This window comes from Furipterus horrens, unplaced genomic scaffold (genome assembly GCF_987537825.1).
Source record: "Furipterus horrens unplaced genomic scaffold, mFurHor1.1.pri manual_scaffold_1, whole genome shotgun sequence".
Taxonomy (NCBI): domain Eukaryota; kingdom Metazoa; phylum Chordata; class Mammalia; order Chiroptera; family Furipteridae; genus Furipterus; species Furipterus horrens.
The window spans coordinates 33,167,383-33,186,945 of record NW_028327171.1 but is presented as its reverse complement, the minus strand read 5'-3'; the positions used below and the strand labels follow the sequence as shown (position 1 = coordinate 33,186,945).

General features: G+C 40.4%; 1 non-coding gene across 1 annotated transcript; it reads right to left on the bottom strand.

The window, feature by feature from the left end:
• Window positions 1-1,151: 1,151 nt before the first annotated feature.
• On the bottom strand, window positions 1,152-1,258 carry LOC150020855 (U6 spliceosomal RNA). The gene has a single exon (XR_016513455.1). It is a non-coding gene; the product is annotated as a U6 spliceosomal RNA (small nuclear RNA).
• Window positions 1,259-19,563: the final 18,305 nt, after the last annotated feature.

Genomic DNA, 19,563 nt, shown 5'->3' with positions numbered 1-19,563 from the left:
CAAGAGTTCTTTCCGATTGTTTGTTTCCATTTATCCCTGTGCAATTTCATCCTGTCAGTGCAGTGCAGAAGACAGGTGATTTATAGGTGTGGAATGCTACTCCTCAGGGCTTTATGAAACTGATGTTACAGAACTTTGAATCTAAAATTAAGCTTCGTGATGGAAAAAGACTTGACTTGGGGTGGTGAATACACAATACAGTGTACAGATTGATGGGTTGTGCAATTGTGTACCTGAAACCTGTAAAATTTTGTCAACCAGTGTCACCCCAATAAATTAAAAAAAAAAAAGAATTTAGCCAATTGCAGTCAAGGATACTTTTTGCTATCAAACATATTGGTGGTTGTTCTCATTTTGTTTAAGTAACTTTCTTAGGAAAGAAATTGGACATTAATAATTAGATTTTTCCCGAGAAAAGTCTAATGGAATTCATTGAATGTTTGGTGTTGTGTAATAAAGAATCTAACCTTTACTACAAAAAGAGGTCTGGCTTTTGTCCTCAGCTTCCTGAAAGGAGTGTTTCTGTTTGCCTGGGGCCTTGGGCCAGTCAGATAGTCACATTGTGATATGGTTCTGGGTTTTGAGTCATATGGTCAATCTCCTGCGGAGCTGGAACCTGAGATCACCTCCTGGATGAGACCCCAGTAAAGACTTTGGACATCAAAGGTTGGGTAAACTTCCTTGGTTGGTGATACTCAAGGCATATAGTCACACATCAATGCAAGGAAGTGACAGTGTTATGACTCCATGGGGAGAGGAAAATAGAAGCTCAGCATTTTATACTTTCTTAGTCTTTGCCCTATGTGCTTCTTCCCTTGCCCGATTCTATCTGTATCCTTTAGCTCTATTAAAGCATAACTGTAAAATAGCTGTCAGTGAGTTCTGTGAGTTATTCCAGGAAATTATCAGCCCTAAAAGTGGTCTTAGGAACCCTGAACTTGCAGCTGATGTCAATAGTAAGGCTAGTCTCTGTCTCTCCCCACCTCCCCGCAAGTTCCTTCTCTTTTGCATATCTGAAGCTTTATTATCAAAATGAGTCATTTTAGAATGGAATTAATACATTTTCTAGAATGGTTTTAATATGACACAAAACTCTTGATCCTCAGAGCAGTAAGCCTACTTATCTACCAAAATGTATTTTGAAAGAAAATAAAAATATGGAACACTGCACCAATTTGTGCGTCACCCTTGTGCAGGGACCATTATAATATACTCTGTATCATTCCAATTTTAGGGTATGTGCTGCCAAAGCAAGCACTGAGGGTAGTCTTTATGTGGACTGTTCCTTCTAACTTCTCAGTTGGCTCAACTCTCATAGGTATAAATAAATGTACATCTGTATGTTCTGCAAAAATCCCTACCACTTCAGCTTTACTGCCTGAAGTCCATCAATCCTGGCCTGTCCTAATAAAGTGCACTCTAGGCTGTTTCTCTTAACATTTTGGTCAGAAGAAATCACATCAAAATGAAGATTAAAGGCAGGATGGGGAAAGAGGACATACTGCACTCAGAAAGATGTTCATTGAAGTATTTATCATATGAGTGAATAGAGGACTGATTATATAAATTATATTCCATATAGTGGATATTATTTTAAAACTCAAATATCTGTATGCTAATAGAAAAAGATCACTAAAATAATTTGTTAAATTATAAGAATGTCAGATAGGACACAAAAATGTGTAATGTGGAATGGAATTCTGATATTAATAAAAATGCTAGACTTCCTAGAGGATGTAGAATTTCTGGAATCCCAGGTACAGTTATGACCTGAGGAAAAGTTGGAAGTTGGAATTGAGATCACTGGACCCAGGGCAGTGCTCTGCTTTCAATATTTCTCCTCCTGCTCTCTCAGCAGTATCCTCCCCATGTCCATCGATGCTCTCTCTCCTCCATTGCAGCTGTTGATATTGTTCCTCTCTCCTCCTCTCTCAGGTTTTCCTTAGAAATGCCCAGGCCTAGTAGGAGCTCTGTACTCCACTCCCTGAGACCACCCCCACCCAAAACCTGGCTCACCCTCCACACCCTTCAAAGACCCTGACTACACGGCCACTTATGTGGAGCTTTCTTGCCTCTGGAATTCTTTTATTGCCTGACCACCAATTCTGTATTGAAACTCACACAGTCATGAATTTTGGTAATATTTGGTAGGTATACACGTTGTTTCCTCAGCTGGAAGTTTATTTCCTTGAGGACAAGAGACACAAATTGTATTTCTTTGCACCTATCAATACCTGGTAAAGGAATTATAGGTAACGGGCATTGAGTAAATGTGCAGTTGATGATTGATGCAGGCCCCATTCTGCAGAGCTCCAAGAGCAGTTAATTTCAAGGCAAATGAATGAGACCAACAGCACATCCATAGTTCATGTGTAACAAAGGGACTCATTCTGCTTGTCCTCATTAAGGCATGAACAGATGATGAGCCAGCCTGAGTAAGCAGATTCTGCTATTGACCTACAGTTCCTTTTCACAGGGACATTTCTGGTAAAGCCCTGAGCTTAGAGCTGCCAAGATAAGGATGCACTGCATTAGCCAGTAGAGAACATCACAATAAAAGTGGGATGGGAATAATAGGCCTCAGAGAAAAGAATACAATGCGCTTGCTTTAAGAAGAAAAATTTAAATCATTAGTTATAGATAATCAATACTTCCTTCTGAACCAACATTAATGTTTAGGTCAACTTCTTGGGTAAGGGGGCTGCAGCGGACCGGTGTTTGTAGTTCTCTTCCCCTTCCTGGCTCATCCTTTGAATGGAGGTGGCCTCATGACTTGCTTTGGTCAATAAAATGTTAGTGGAAATGATATGTTACTCCCAAGCAGAAGCTTTTAAGAATCAGTGGTCAGCCCTGGCTGGTGCGGCTAGGTTGGTGAGAGTGCCATCTCATACAGCAAAAGGTTGCGGGTTCAATCCCCGGTCGGGGCATATATGGGAGGCAACCAGCTGATGTTTCTTCTCTCACATCCATGTTTCTCTTTCTCTCCATCTCCTTTCTTCTCTCTCTAAAAACAATGAAAAAATGTCCTTGGGTAAGGATTTTTTAAAAATTGGTGCCCAATTCCCCAAGCTATCTTTCTTTCTAGCAGCAATCATGGGAACACATATTCAGATACAGAGGTAACAAAATTGGAGCAGGGAGATGGAGTGTATTCACTCACATTATACTTACTGGACATCAACCACATGCAAAGCATTATTAGATGCTGCAGATATGCTAGTGCACAAGGCACAGTGTCTGCTCTCGTGGGCAGGCATCTATTTTTAACTTACATAAGTCCAGGAAGCACAGAGAGTCCCAAACAAGCTAGACCCAAAAAGGACCACACCAAGGCACATCATAATTAAAATGCCAAAGGTGAAAGATAAAGAGAGAATCTTAAAAGCAGCAAGAGAAAAGCAGAGAGTTACCTACAAAGGGATGCCTATAAGACTATCAAAAGATACTTTGCAGACAAGAAGGGACTGGCAAGAAGTATTCAAGGTGATGAAAAGCAAAGACTTACAACCAAGATTACGCTACCCGGCAAAGCTATTTAGAATGGTAGGGCAGAGAAAGTGCTTTCCAGACAAGGTAAAACTAAAGAAGCTTATTATTGCCAAGCTATTATTACATGAAATGTCAAAGGGACTTAAGAAAAAGAAGATCAAAATTATGAACATTAAAATGACAACAGACTCACAAATATCAACAACTGAATCTAAAAAATGAGAACAAAATCTGACTAAGCAAACCAGAATAGGAACAGAATCATAGGTATGGAGATCACTTGGAGGGTTATCCGCTGGGATGGGGAAGGGGGGGAAATGGGGAAATGGTGCAGGGATTAAGAAGCATAATTGGTTGGTAAAAATAGACAGGGGGAAGTTAAGAATAATATAGGAAAGGGTGAAGCCAAAGAACGTATATGCATGACCCATGGACATGAACTAAGGGGGTGGGATTGCTGGAGGGAAGTGGGGTACTGGGCAGAGGGGAGCAAAGGGGAAAAAAATTGAAACTACTGTAACAACATAATCAATAAAATATACTTAAAAAAAAAAAAAGAAAGAAATGTCCAAACCTGTAGAGAATTTTTATGAATTTATTTGAGCCGAACTGCCAACAATTGCCAGGAAGCGAAGTCTCAATGGACTGAGAAAAAGCTGCAGAGAATGGCAGTTTTGCAGTTTATTTTATACATTAGACTCAAAGAGGAAAGATAAGGAGGGTTCCATGAAATCCATTGGTGGTAGGTTAGGGAGGTGAAAAGAAGCAAAATGGGAAAATCTCTGAGTTTGGATAAAAAGTAAAACAGACAGACACACACTTCTTTTACGTTGGTGGGTATAGGCTACCTCACAGTTAACATTTACAGCACACAGAGATGGTAATGAGGAATACGACAGCGAGGAGGGGTTCCCTGGTCTCCTGCTCTGTTGAGAGATTGTTTCCTGGGGGTCTGGAAAACTGGGATTACTCTGACAGTCCAAAGGTATGTTATCATAGATGCAAAAAGACAATAGACAGGTTCAGTTTAGGAAAAGACTGAGCTTTGTCGAGGAAGATACAGGCCTAGCACATGACTACCCAACCTGACTTGCTTTTAGTTAAGACGTTTTCACTTCAGACCATCCTATGTGGTTACCATAGGTCTTTGAGTTGGTAAAACCCACCATGCAGGCCTCCCCTGAGCTTGTCAGGTTCAGTATGTGGTCCTTTTTTTTTGGCCACAGAATCATAGAGAAATGGATTCTAAGTTGTGTTTCCAGGAAAAACTCAAAGCCACCGCACATAATTAGGCCTCCAAGAAAGCTGTGCCCTATCATGATCACGACGCTGCCTGTTGAAACTGGAAGCAACTGCCACAGCTGCTGGCTCCAAACCGCACAGGTCAGGAAATTGGATGTCACATGACCTGCCCCTCCCCCATGTACCCCAGTTGCAAAGTCAAGGCTTGTGCTTATGCAAGTGATCTGCAGAAACTAAATCACATTTAGAACCCAGCTTCAGGGGAGGCTGGGAAAAGTTTTAAGTTTGTATTCTCTGCAGTAGGAAAAACCCACTGGAAGAGGCTTGAAAGAGATTGTGGGTGTATAATTCATAGTGTTTGGCACACCACGTATCAGAAGAATCAAAGTTAAGTGAGATCCCTGCTTTTGAAAGTCTTCCATTTTTCATTTCAGCTCTTTAAAACCCTTTACTTACCTAGTGCCACTCTTCTTTCTATTGTCTTTTCCTCTATCAAGAAGAAAATCACTGGACCCGGCCAGTGTGACCCAGTTGGTTGGGAGTTTCCCCAGGAACCAAGAGGTGGCCGGTTTGATTCCCAATCCAGGTCAGTGCACATGCCAGGGTTGCAGGTTAAGTCCCCAGTTTGATTCTGGGCAGGGCATTTGTGGAAGACAACCGATCAATGTTTCTCTCTCTCTCTCTTTATCCCTCCCTTCCCTTCTCTCTGAAAATCAAAAATAAAATAAAATTAAAAAAAAAAGTAAAATCACTGTAAAAGTGTGTATTTCTCCACTTCTTTTGCTTTGGTTAAAACACGTGCCTTTCTGTCTATGTGTTCCTTTCTTTTTTAATTTTTTTAATTCTTACCTAAGGCTATGTGATATGTTTAGATATGTTTATTGATTTTAAAGAGAGAGGAAGGAAGAGAGAGAGAGAGAGAGAGAGAGAGAGAGAGAGAGAGAGAGAGAGAGAGAGAGAGAGAGAGAAATATCCATGTAGAGAGAAACATTAATCGTTTGCCCCCCTTACACACCTGACTGGGGATTGAACCTGCAACCTAGGTATGTGTCCTGACCAGAAATCAAACTTGCAGCCTTTTGGTTTACAGAACAATGCTCCAACCAACTGAGCTGCCTAGCCAGGACAGTCTCTGTTTCTTTTTAATAGTTTCATAATTTAATATCCATAATGTCAGAACACAAAGCCATTAAATACTTGGTCTTCCTTAACTATATCAGCTATTCTTAGTTCCACAGGTAAGTATATATTTAGCGATCAACATCAGTCAGCCCTTATGATGATGTCTCTTCTGTTACTTTTGTTGTCTAAAGATCAGTCTTTAGATTAAGATTCCTCAGGAAGAGTTCATGGCGACAGTATTTTCTGAATTCTTAAATGTTCACAGTAGCTATGCCAGTTTGGTTAACTACAGCATTCTTAGCTCATTTTTTTTTCTTGAGTATTTTAACTGTTGTTCCACTATGTGGAAAAAAAGAATAAACTTACAAATTACTTGGTCTTTCTGTCTTTTCTTTTTTCTTTCTCTTTAAAGCTCATTAATTTTACTTGAATATGTCTTGGTGTTACTCATTCCAGATAGATTTTCCTAGTTATGCAGTATGCCATTTAAATATGTAGGTATAAGTCTTATTTTATTTCAGAAATTGTTTCATAAATTAGAAGTTTTAGTATTTGCTTTGAGTTTCTTCCTCAGGGGATTCCCTTATGCAACTGTTGGTTAGTCTTTACCTATTCACATCTCTTACTTTCTATTCACAGTTTCTTTCTTTTTAGATCTTTTTTATATTGCAGGCAGTTTTTAAATGAACACAGATGTTTTGATACTCCTTCCTTCAAAGGGTGGCACCTAACTTCCCTCCCCACATGTGCTGGCTGGACTCACTGACTCACTTCTAACGAACAGAATACAGTGGCATGGATGGGGGGGTGACCAGGTCACAGTCTTCTTGCTTTTGATCAGGAATCACACAGTCTGGGAAGTCAACTGCCATTTTTTGAGAAAACTTCAAGCAGTCCTGTAAAGAGACCCACGTGGTAGAGGAGGATGGATCAGGACTGCTCCCCTAGCTCAATGGCTTTTCTGCTGCTATCATGAAGAGTTCAGTGCCATTGCCTTTGGTTTTTGAAACTACTTTTCTGTCTCTTCAGTTTTTTTATCTGGATCTTCTCTTGCCTTTTCCCATAGTGTCTCTCTGCTGTTCAACTTAGCTTCTAGCCCCAGCATATTCTCCTCTGTGAGGAACTTTGTCCCGGAAAGCAGATTCATTTAGTTAGTTCTGAGATTTAATACAGCCCAGACAGTTCCACACCATCTAATCTTTCTTTTGCCTTTGCCCTTAGAATACCCTTCCAGCTCTGGCATTGTTCCCCAAAAAGCTCAATTAGCTTTCTATGTTGAATGGGGACATTTAGATTTTGGGGCAAGTACCTTGGGCAGTTTGACTATGAGTTTGCTGGTATTCAGTGCACTAGAAGACCGTTAGCTGGCTTTTTACTTCTTCCTGCCCATTTGCTGATACCATGTGGGGTCTTGTGGCTGTCAGTAAATCAGTCCTCTCTTTGTATTCTGGAATTCACAGAATACTTTATTACTTCTAGACAATTGTGCATTTATTGTGGAGGTGGTTATTGCTGGAGGATTTGATAGCTTCACAAGTATACAATTACCACTTAAATCTTACACAGAAACAATCACATCTTAAATTTCTACATGTTCCTTTGTTCTCTGGATTTTCCTTTCTTGAATCTTCTTGTTCATGGTTTATGGACCCTTAACTCTTAAAGTATAATAGTGATTTTAAGAATTCCTTTCTTCTCCTTTCATTGCCCTTATTTTCTGTGAGTTGCCTTTTCTTATTGTTTCTGCATCATATTTTCACGTCAATGCCCTTTCTCAACTATCTTGAGATCTTTGGCCCTTCAAGCATATTTAGAATTTGGCATTATATTGGCAGTTCTATGTATATATGCAGGACTTGTCAATTAGTCTCACAGAGACAGAGTCATTTAGTTAAAGGATTCTCAACAGTTAATATCTATAGGTTTTGCTTTTGGGCTGATCAGTTTCCCCAGATAGGTGATCTCCCATAAACCTCTACTGGGTGGTGGAAGAGGGCAGTTAAACTTAGTTGCCATTGTGTTCTTAGAGGAACTGAAGGGAGAAAGAAAAACAGGCTCATGGTTCAGTATACAGACTTTACTTAACCGCCTTTTCCCATGAGGTGCTTAAAACATGACCAGTGTCTATGAGTCCAGATCCTCTATGTTTCAATCTGTCCTGAAAAGAAACTTTCTACCTTTTGCTGGGGTGAGGAAAAGGCCGTCTCCTGGTCGTTCTTGCATGAAAAATGGAATTTAATGCTATAACTTACAAATTTTTAACTAATCACCCTGTTTTCAACTCCACCCTTTATGCACCTTCTTCTTCAGAGTTGCCTGGTATAACATGGATTCAATTACTGAGACTTTTGGGATTCTGAAGCTTGAAAAATTTGTTACCCCAACCTTTGTAGGCACTTTACTATGAAGTCAGTTTAACTCATCCTCATGTTCTAGATTTCGAAATTTTGTTGGCATCTACCTAGTTGTCTTTATCCTTACAGATTTGTGAAGTATTTTTAATCCCTTAATCATTGTTTAAATGGGTACAAAAGGAGTGGATATTTTAATCTCTGCTGTCCCTTTAATAGAAGTTCTGTCATCCTTTTAATAAATTCCTTTTGTGCTTAAATTAACTAAGAATGATAGTACTAACTGAAATTCTGGGACAAGGGTTCTGGATAGGGGTGAACTAAACTTATTAAACATGTAACTCAAGGCACCGAATGCCACCAGAATGCTTTAGAGCTGAATGACTGAATTAACTTTTATTAATTATGATTTTTTATTTATTTTTTTTTATTTTTTATTTTTAAATATGTTTTATTGATTATGCTGTTACAGTTATCCCAATTTCCCTTCCCTCTGCTCCCCTCCACCCGGTGGCCCCCCTCCCTTCAGTTGTCCCCCACTTTTAGTCCATGTCAATTGGCTGTGCATATAGTTCTTCTAACCTCTTCCTGTCTATTCCATTCCCTCCTACTATGCTTCTTAATTCCTGTACCATCTCCCTCCTTCTTCCCCTTCCCCCTCCCTGCTGACCTCCCCCCAATATGTTCCCCATACCTATAGTTCTTTTTCCACTCTCATTGCCTATTTAGTTTGCCTTTGTTTCAATTCCCTAGCTTCTGTTGTTGGTTCTTTTGATGCAGTTTTCATTTTAATGTTCATAGTTTTGATCCTCCTTCTTCTAAACCAGTCTCTTTAACATCTCATATAATAGTGGTTTGGATCTAATGAACTCCTTCAGTTTTATTTTGTTTTGGAAGCACTTTCTCTGCCCTTCTATTCTGAATGACAGTTTCGCTGGATAAAGTATTCGTGGTTGTAGGTTTTTGATTTTCATTACTTTGAATATTTCTTGCCAGTCCCTTCTTGCCTGCAGGGTCTGCCTTGAGAAGTCAACTGATAGTCTAATTGGGACCCCTTTGTACATGATTCTTTTCCTCTCTCTTGCTGCTTTTAAGATTCTCTCTTTAATTTTTGACAATTTGATTATAATGTGTCTTGGAGTGGTTCTCCCTGGTTCCAGTTTTTCTGGAACTCTCTGTGCTTCCTAGACCTGTAAGTCTATTTCCTTCCCCAAGTTCTGGAAGTTCTGCTTCATTATTTTTTCACATAATTTTTCAATTTCTTGTTCTTCTTCTTCTTCACCTTCTGGCAATCCTACAATCCAAATGTTCGATCTCTTATACCTGTCCCAGAGGTTTCTGATCCCCTCCTCACTTTCCTTACTTTTTGTTTCCTCTTTCTGTACTGGTTGACTATTTGTTCCTTCCCTATGTTCCAGTTTGTTGATTTGATCTCTGGATTTTATTTCCTCACCACTTGTCTTGTATGTGTTTTCGTTCTTTTCAGTATGACTGGTTTTCTTTCCTTCCCTGTCCTATTCCAAATCTTTTGTTAATTCTGTAAGCCACCTTATAACAATCGCTCTGAACTGAGCCTCTGAAAGGTTTTTTATTTGTTCATCTGTCAGGGTCTTCATCTGCTGCCTGATGAGCTGTGTCACCGAGATTTCAATCGTTGTCTCCTTCATTTTGACAGATTCATGTTTTGCTTTGCTTCCTGGGCAGGCTGTGGGGGGAGGAGCCCCGTGTATTCGTCACTACCTGGCGACCAGCAGTGATCTCAATGTTTTTCGCCATGCTGCGGTGCTTTGTGTGGGGGCGGGTGTCCAAGATGGATTCCTGCTGTTATTCTCCACTGGGAGATCGGGATCCGTCCTCCCGCCCTCTGGGCCTCATCGTCTGATGCTATGGGGGCAGGGGCTGCCTTCCCCGCAATGGGTTCTCGAGCTGCCGGGACTCAACTGCAGCTGGGATTGCTCCCCCTGCCGTGCTCCCCACTGCTACCACAAACAGCCCTGCCCGATCTTTCTGTTCCGGTTCCAGTTTCACCCCTCCTACCCATCCAGGCGAGCACCGCTGGTTTATAACTTTATACGTTGGGCTTCCATGTAGTTTTATTTTCTGGAATTTTTGGTTATCTTTTGTTTTGAGGTAGTTGTATTCCCTTCTAGTTGTAGAGGGAGACTGAACGTGTCCATCTAAGCCTCCATATTGGCCAGAAGTTGATTTTTATTTTATACTTATTAAAACCTACTTAGACATATTTAAGCATAGATTTTTTAAACTCACACTGTATATACATTGAAAGGAAAATAAGTAGAAATTGATTAAGACATTCCTAAAACTTCTTTTTATTTAGAGAGCCCTTGTCCTCTGAATTGCTTTATATGTATGTAGTTTTTAATTGTGATAAAAAAGCATATACGTAAAATTAACCATCATAACTATTTTTTAAAAGAGTTTATTTATTTATTATTAGAAAGAGAGGAAGGGATCCAAGATGGCGGAGGAGTAAGTGGAAGCTACACTAACCTCCTCCCAGGACCAGTCTGGATTTACAACTTAATTTTGGAGAAATCATCTGGAATAACCAACGGAACACTAGCTGGAAAGAAGTCTTATAACCACGGAGAGACAGAAAAGGCCGCTACATCACAACGTGACCGGTAGGGAGTGCGGAGACGCGGAAGGGCTGGCTGGGCTCACACGGGTGGCTGCTGAAGGGACTGAGAAACAGCTCAGCAGCCGGGGATTCCCCCTGAGAAGGGCAGGGTCTAAACCCCCAGCTGGGCTTCCCAGCCTACAGCGACAGAGTGGAAAGTAAAATAGTATCAGCTGTGAAAAGCGAAAAGCCACAGGCTTTCTTGCTAGCCGGAGAGAAACAGCAGGAGAAAAAGAGCTCTTAAGTGGATCACATACGAAAATATTTTGGCCACCACTTACCCTGGGCTCAAGCAGAGGGAAGGCAGAGAGGACTGGAGACACTTGGGGAGAATTTGGCACGGTGGCTTTGAGGGGAGAACTGGAGGAGCAGCTGACTGGGTCCCAGTGCTGACTCATCCCCAGTACTGCGGGTAGACCATTCCCCTCCAAGTGGCGTCAGCCTGAGGGGAAGCAAAAGCCCTGCCTACAGGAATTAAGCTGCCACACCCACAGTTCTTAAGCCTGACAGCTAATCACAGATTGAATAGATTAACAATCAAAGAAGACAGACAACAGCAGTAGATCCCTGGAAGTCTCCAACAGGCTGCCTAGGGCCAGACTGGTACATGATCTGACGCCACCAGAGGCAGATCCAGGAAGTGCAGATCATTCCAAGAAGCACCAACAAACAATAGGAGTCAAAAAAATGGGGAGACAGAGAAACAACCTCCCATCAAAAGGAAAGGTAGAATCCCCAGAAAGAGTGCTAAATGAAATAGAGGGGAGCGAACTATCAGATATGGAATTCAAAACATGGATTATGGAGAAGCTGAATGAGCTCAGCGGAAACTTCAAAGAACTCCAGAAAAACTACAAGGAACTCACAGAAAATTACGTGAGCATGAAAAAGGACATAGAAGCTATCAATAAGAGCCAGGAGGAAATGAAAAATACGATCTCTGAATTGAAGAACACAGTAGAAGGAATTAAAAGCAGGCTAGAGGAAGCAGAAGATCGGATCAGCGAGCTGGAGGACAACCTACACAAAAACTCCCAGACAATGCAACAAAATGAAAAAAGACTGAACAAGACTGAAGAGGTTCTAAGACAGCTGCAGGACAACATGAAACGTAATAATATCCGTATCATAGGAATTCCAGAAGGAGAAGAAGAAGAGCAAGGGATAGAAAACCTCTTTGAAAAACTAATGACAGAAAACTTTCCTAACATGACGAGAGAAAGAGTCACGCAAGTCCAGGAAGCACAGAGGGTCCCAATGAAGATGAACCCCAACAGGCCCACCTCAAGACACATCATAATTAAAATGGCAACATTCAAAGACAAAGAGAGGATCCTAAAAGCAGCAAGAGAAAAACAACTAATAACATACAAGGGTACTCCAATAAGGCTATCATCAGATTTCTCAGCCAAGAAAGATATAGACAACAACACACTCATAGTAGGGGACTTTAACACCCCATTGTCAACAATGGACAGATCTTCGAAGCAAAGAAACACCGAAGATATGGAGGCACTGAACAACACTCTAGATCAAATGGACTTAGTCGATATATATAGAAGTTTTCACCCCAAAGAAGCAAAATATACATACTTCTCAAGTGCACATGGAACATTTTCAAAGATAGACCACATGGTAGGACACAAAACAAGCCTTAACAAATTCAAGAAAATTGAAATTATATCAAGCATCTTCTCAGATCACAATGGCTTAAAATTGGAAATCAACCTCAAGGAAAAAACTCAAAAACATTCAAACTCATGGAGAATGAATAACATGCTATTAAATAATGAATGGGTTAACAATGACATCAAGGAAGAAATCAAAAAGTTTCTGGAAACTAATGATAATGAACACACAACAACCCAAAACCTATGGGATACAGCGAAAGCAGTCCTAAGAGGAAAGTTCATAGCAATACAGGCCTACCTAAAAAAGCTAGAGGAATATCTAATAAAAAATTTAACCCTACAGCTACAAGATCTAGAGGAAGAACAACAAGCAAAGCCCAGATCAAGTAGAAGGAAGGAAATCATCAAGATCAGAGCAGAATTAAATGACATAGAGTCTAAACTAACAATTCAAAAGATCAACAAAAGTAGAAGCTGGTTCTTTGAAAAAATAAACAAAATTGACAAGCCTTTAAGCAGGCTCATCAAGAAAAAAAGAGAGAGGACCCAAATAAATAAAATCAGAAATGAAAGAGGAGAAATCACAACTGATACCACAGAAATACAAAGGATTATAAGAAATTATTATGAACAACTGTATGGCAAGAAATTTGACAACCTAGAGGAAATGGACAGATTCCTGGAAACCTATAGTCTTCCCAAACTGAATCAAGAAGAAGCAGAAAGTCTGAATAGACCAATAACAGCTAGTGAAATTGAAGCAGTAATCAAAAAACTCCCAGCACACAAAAGCCCTGGACCGGATGGCTTCACAAGTGAATTCTACAAAACATTTAGGAAAGAACTAACTCCTATCCTTCTCAGACTATTCCAAAAGATACAAGAAGAGGGAAGACTGCCAAACTCATTCTATGAAGCCAGTATAACCCTAATTCCAAAACCAGGTCAAGACACAACAAAGAAAGAAAACTACAGGCCAATATCGCTGATGAACATAGATGCTAAAATCCTCAACAAAATATTGGCAAACCGGATCCAGCAACACATTAGAAAGATCATACACCACGATCAAGTAGGATTCATCCCAGGGATGCAAGGATGGTTTAACATTCGTAAATCAATAAACGTAATACACCACATAAACAAAATGAAAGACAAAAACCACATGATAATATCAATAGATGCAGAAAAAGCATTTGATAAAGTACAACACCCATTTATGATAAAAACTCTCAGCAAAATGGGAATAGAGGGAGCATACCTCAACATAATAAAGGCCATATATGAGAAACCTGAAGCCAACATCATACTCAATGGGCAAAAACTGAGAGCATTCCCCCTGAGATCAGGAACAAGACAAGGATGTCCGCTCTCCCCACTCCTATTCAACATAGTCTTGGAAGTTCTAGCCACCGCAATCAGACAAGAAAGAGAAATAAAAGGCATCCAAATTGGAAAAGAGGAAGTAAAACTGTCATTATTTGCAGATGACATGATAGTGTACATAGAAAACCCTATAGACTCCACAAAAAAACTACTCGACCTAATAAGTGAATTCGGCAAAATAGCAGGATACAAAGTCAATATTAAGAAATCAAAGGCATTTTTATACACCAACAATAAAAACTCAGAGATAGAAACTGAAAGAAAAATTCAATTTACCATAGCAACAAGAAAAATAAAATACCTAGGAATAAACTTAACCAAGGAGGTAAAAGACCTGTACTCAGAAAACTACATAACATTGAAGAAAGAAATTAAAGAAGATACAAATAAATGGAAGCATATACCATGCTCATGGATGGGAAGAATCAACATCATTAAAATGTCCATACTACCCAAAGCAATTTATAGATTCAATGCAATCCCTATTAAAATACCAGCAACATATTTCACAGACCTAGAACAAATACTTCAAAAATTTATATGGAACCAAAAAAGAGCCCGAATAGCCACAGCAATTTTGAGGAAGAAGAACACAGTAGGAGGAATCACAATACCTGATATCAAACTATACTACAAGGCCACGGTAATCAAAACAGTCTGGTACTGGCATAAAAACAGACATATAGATCAATGGAACAGAATAGAGAGCCCAGAAATAAACCCAGGTTCATATGGTCAACTAATATTTGACAAAGGGGGAAAGAACATCAAATGGAGTGAAAAGAGCCTCTTCAACAAATGGTGTTGGGAGAACTGGACAGGGACATGCAAAAAAATGAAACTAGACCACCAACTTACACCATACACCAGAATAAACTCAAAATGGATCAAAGACTTAAATGTAAGCCGTGATACCATAAAAGTCCTAGAGGAAAAAATAGGCAGGAAAATTTCAGATATCCCACGTAGCAACATTTTCACTGATATATCTCCTAAGGCAAGGGAAATAAAGGAAAGAATAAACAAATGGGACTACATCAAACTAAAAAGTTTCTGCTCAGCTAAAGAAAACATCAGCAAGATGAAAAGGAAACCAACCATATGGGAAAATATATTCGCCAATGACATCTCAGACAAGGGATTGATCTCCAAAATATATAAAGAACTCATACGACTCAACACCAAGAAGACAGACAACCCAATTAAAAAATGGGCAAAGGACCTGAACAAACACTTCTCCAAAGAAGACATACAGAGGGCCCATAGACATATGAAAATATGCTCAACACCACTAGCCATCAGAGAGATGCAAATAAAAACCACAATGAGATACCACCTCACACCAGTCAGAATGGCCATAATCAACAAATCAACAAACAACTTGTGCTGGAGAGGATGCGGAGAAACGGGAACCCTGGTGCATTGCTGGTGGGAATGCAGACTGGTGCAGCCACTATGGAAAACAGTTTGGAATTTCCTCAAAAAACTAAAAATGGAACTGCCTTTTGAACCAGCAATTCCATTACTGGGATTATATCCGAAAAATCCTGAAACACCAATTCAAAAGAACCTATGCACTCCAATGTTCATAGCAGCACTATTTACAATAGCCAAGTGCTGGAAACAACCTAAATGCCCATCTGTAGATGAGTGGATCAAAAAACTGTGGTACATTTACACAATGGAGTTCTATGTAGCAGAAAGAAAGAAGGAACTTCTACCATTTGCAACAACATGGATGGAACTAGAGAGAATTATGCTTAGCGAAATAAGCCAGGCAACGAAAGAAAAAATACGTTATGCTGTCACCTATTACAGGAAACTAATGAACAACACAAACAAATGAGCAAAATTGAACCAGAGGTATGTAAACAAGGAGTAGACTAACAGTAACAAGGGGGGAGGGGGGAGGGAGAAAAGGGGGTAAGAAGGGGAAGTGTAAAATCAAAGAACATGTATAAATGACCCACAGACATGGGCAACTGAGTGGGGACTGAATGTGGGGGAAGGGAGGGGCAGGATACAGGGAAGCAAGAGGGGAAAAAAAAGAGAGACAACTGTAATGGAAAAACAAACAAAAAAATTTTTTTTAGTGGGGGAAAATGAAAATATGAAGAATGGAAATGCCAGTTCAGTGAATATTAGGACAAAGATTTTCCTTCACGTTGTATATTTTTCTCCCTATTTGATCTCTCCAGAGTTTGGCATTCTAAACAAGTAAGTAATGACTTAAGTTTCTTTGCATAGACCTAATAAGACCAGTTGTTAATAGAGGTTCCTTTTTCTGAGCAAGCCTTTGACTGGAATGTCAAGCCTAAAGGAGACATGCTTGGGCTCATGTTGTTACCAAAAATCCCTAAGGAACTGGGAATGACTTTCAAAGGTAATAAAAGCCCGCGAAATAAAAGGCCTGCTGCCATGGTTGGTTGTGCGGTCCACAGCAATCTCTCCAGGGAAGGAACGAAGGTTGTTTTCCTGAAAGATGGCTAGAAGGGACCTTAAGGCACAATGGAAAACCAGAAAGACTTGGAAAGGACAGGTGTGTACAGGCAAGGATGAATGCCAGGTATGTGGCCCAGCTTCTGTGCACTGAAGAGCAGACTGAGGGCCACCCTAAATGTTCCTTGGGTAAGTTCCAGCAAAACAGAACTAAAGATCATAAGTGATCATTTGCTGCTCTTGTTATGCTTATGCAAATGAACAGGATAAATTAAAAATGGACTTAATGTAGTCCCTTTAAAGACAAGGAGAGTAATCTTAGGGAGAAAAATCAGTATTCAAGGAAAATCACAATGATCAGTGGCAGACTGTAAAGTAGGGCAGCTAACCGTCTTAAAAGTTTCTTCTCATTTAAAAAATGGTTTCACTTGAAAATTAAACCATATCTGTGATATCACCAAAGAGATTCAAGTTGCAGGCAAGTAGAATGTCAAGTGCCTTGCAACTGTATGTCTTCCCAATAAGACAGTCTTACAGATTTAGAGACTTTTTTGTTGGTTTTGTTACATAAATTAACATGTGTTTTCTGTTTTCAAAGGGCATAAGCCTATGACCGCATTACCTGAGTGATTGTCTGTACGCATAAGCCTCACTTAATCCTCTCTGCAGCGCTGCCTCCGGAGACTCAACAGTTTGGCTGAACTAAATGGCTGAGTTGGTGAAGAATGGGGTGGTCTGTGGGCTTCACTTTAAAACTGAATTCTCTTTTCTATCCTAATGGCTTGGACAGAAAGGGCCCAGAGGTCTGAGAGGGGGGAAACACAAACTATTTCCCTCAGCCCAAACTAAATAAAATGGGCAAAAGGGTTTTGGACAGGAGAGATGTGCCTAGCACACCTTCCTCCAAAGAAGCCCTTTTTTTTTTTTTTTTTTTCTCCTAATGTGGAACATTGAAAAATTAATCCCTGCCTTTTGCCACCTAGTAGTTATGGATTGAATGATGCTTTTTAACCCTTTTTGCCAAATCTGCTGCCCCCAGAACACAACAAGGATGCCAGCCTGCTAAACCAAGCACGCCGTTGTCCGGAGACAGCCAACTGACCTGGAGTCTGCATGATCCTTCCCCATGTGGGAAGGCCACCCTCCCCTCCACACCCCCACTCTTATTAGGGATTTCTGGACCCAAGGGTAGGTAGGACGACGACCATGTCCAGCTTGAAGCAGCTAGAGGAGCTTGAGACCTTCGCCCATTGTCCTTTACAAGATTACAAAGGGTCTTAATATCTGAGAGGGAGGGATAGTTATTTTTTACGAACCATGGGTATGGACTTGGGGGGGGATGCTGGGGGAGGGAGATACTGGGTGGAGGGGAGTAAAGGGGAAAAAATTGGAACTACTGTAACAGCATAATCAATAAAATATATTTAAAAAAAAAAAAAAAAAAAAAAAAGAAAGAGAGGAAGGGAGGGAGAAAGAGAGAAACGTCAATGTGTGGTTGCCTCTTGTGTGCGTCCAACTGGGGACCTGGCCCACAACCCAGGCATGTACACTGGCTGGTAATTGAACCAGTGACCTTTTGGTTCACAGGTCAGCACTCAGTTCACTGAACCACACCAGCCATAACTGTTTTTAAATGTACAGTTCTTAACCATTTTTAAGTGTACATTTACACTGTTTTGCAACAGATTCCAGAACTTTTTCATCCAGTGAAAGTGAAACTGTGCACCCATTAAACAACTCCCCATTTCATTTCTCCCTCCCTCAACCCCTGGCAACTCCCATTCTGCTTTGTGTTTCTATGAATTTGACTACTTTAGATACCTCATAGAAATGGAATCATGCAGTACTTGTCCTTTTGTGACTGGCTTATTTCACTTAGTATAACGTTCTCAAGGTTCAATCATGTAGCATGTGCCATGATTTCCTTCCTTTTCAGTGAAATTTTGTGGAGAAAGAAAAATGCATTTCCCTTTCACAAGCACTGATAATATGATTCACTCTGAAACTGGATCAAAGATTTTAAGGCTTTGAAAGCATTCCTTAAAAATTTTAAGTGTACGTTAAGTTCAAATCTAAGGATGGAAAAGAAAGAAAAGCTATTCTTCACTTCTGCAAAGATAAATAAATAAAAGCCACTTAAGTACAAGAGAAATAGCATGTCATATATGTTTATTATCCTTGGTATTTCATGACCAATAGCCTTGCCTCTAGATAATATGGTAAAGATCAAAAGTAACTGCTCAATTAACATAGTAAAGTTGAATTGAAATGCCAGCCATTAGTTTTTCCAAAGGGCTCCTGAGTGAATGTTTCTGATCCTGGGAGAAGAGACAAAACCTCAGTTTTTAGCTGCTGTGGTCTAGCTGTTATGTTGTGATCTGCAAATTTCCCCAAACTCAGTTTTCAGGGTTTTCTGTACCAAGGTTAAACCCAGTGTGGAGATGAGGGGAAAATAAAAGCTTTGTGTAAGCCAATCTTAAAGCTTGAATTACCGTGGGAAGTCCAAGTCCTTGTTGAAGCTTGTATACAAAGAGGCATCTCCCAAACACATTTGGAATTTCTTTTTTTACTGAGTGTGGGCATGGTAATGTCTTCCACTTAATAGTAAGAAATTTGCTAATGCTTTCCCCCTTGCGCTCACATGTCTGCCTTCCCCGTACTTGCTCCTTTTCTGATTCCCTGTTAGCCTCTCTTGTGTTTCTCTACTTTCTACCTTCCTGGTTTGCCCACCATTCTTTTGTTTCCTCCTCTGTTCCCTTGAGTCTGGTGCGGTTTCTTGCCTTCCTTGGCTGCCTGGCTCTTCCCACGCTGCCCCGCAGTGAACTCATCTGCACAGGGGACCTGACGGGGCCTCCCAGCCAGGTGGGGTTTCCATCGGGTAAATTACCACATCCTGGAGCACCATCAGTAGTGTTTTCTTAAGATTCTGGAGTTGGAGTCAGTTCATGTAGGGGGGGAAAGTGAAACATCTACTGGGATGGCTCTCCAGAGAATGGCTCTGCACATATCTCCAAAAGGTGAAATTGAGTGAAAATGACCATGGAGGTAAGTCTTGGGATGGGGCAAAAGGAGAAACGCTGGTGGGGTGACAGTGGAATCACGATGGGGCAGCTAAGGCTGCAGGTTGTGGCTGAATTCATGAGCTAAAAGGTCTTTCTTTCTCAACCAACCCACGAAGGCTCTGGTCAGCCGTGGGGCTGTGGCCTGGGGAAACTGTTCAGTTCTAGTGCTGGGTAAATCTGAGCCAAGTGGACCTCGATTT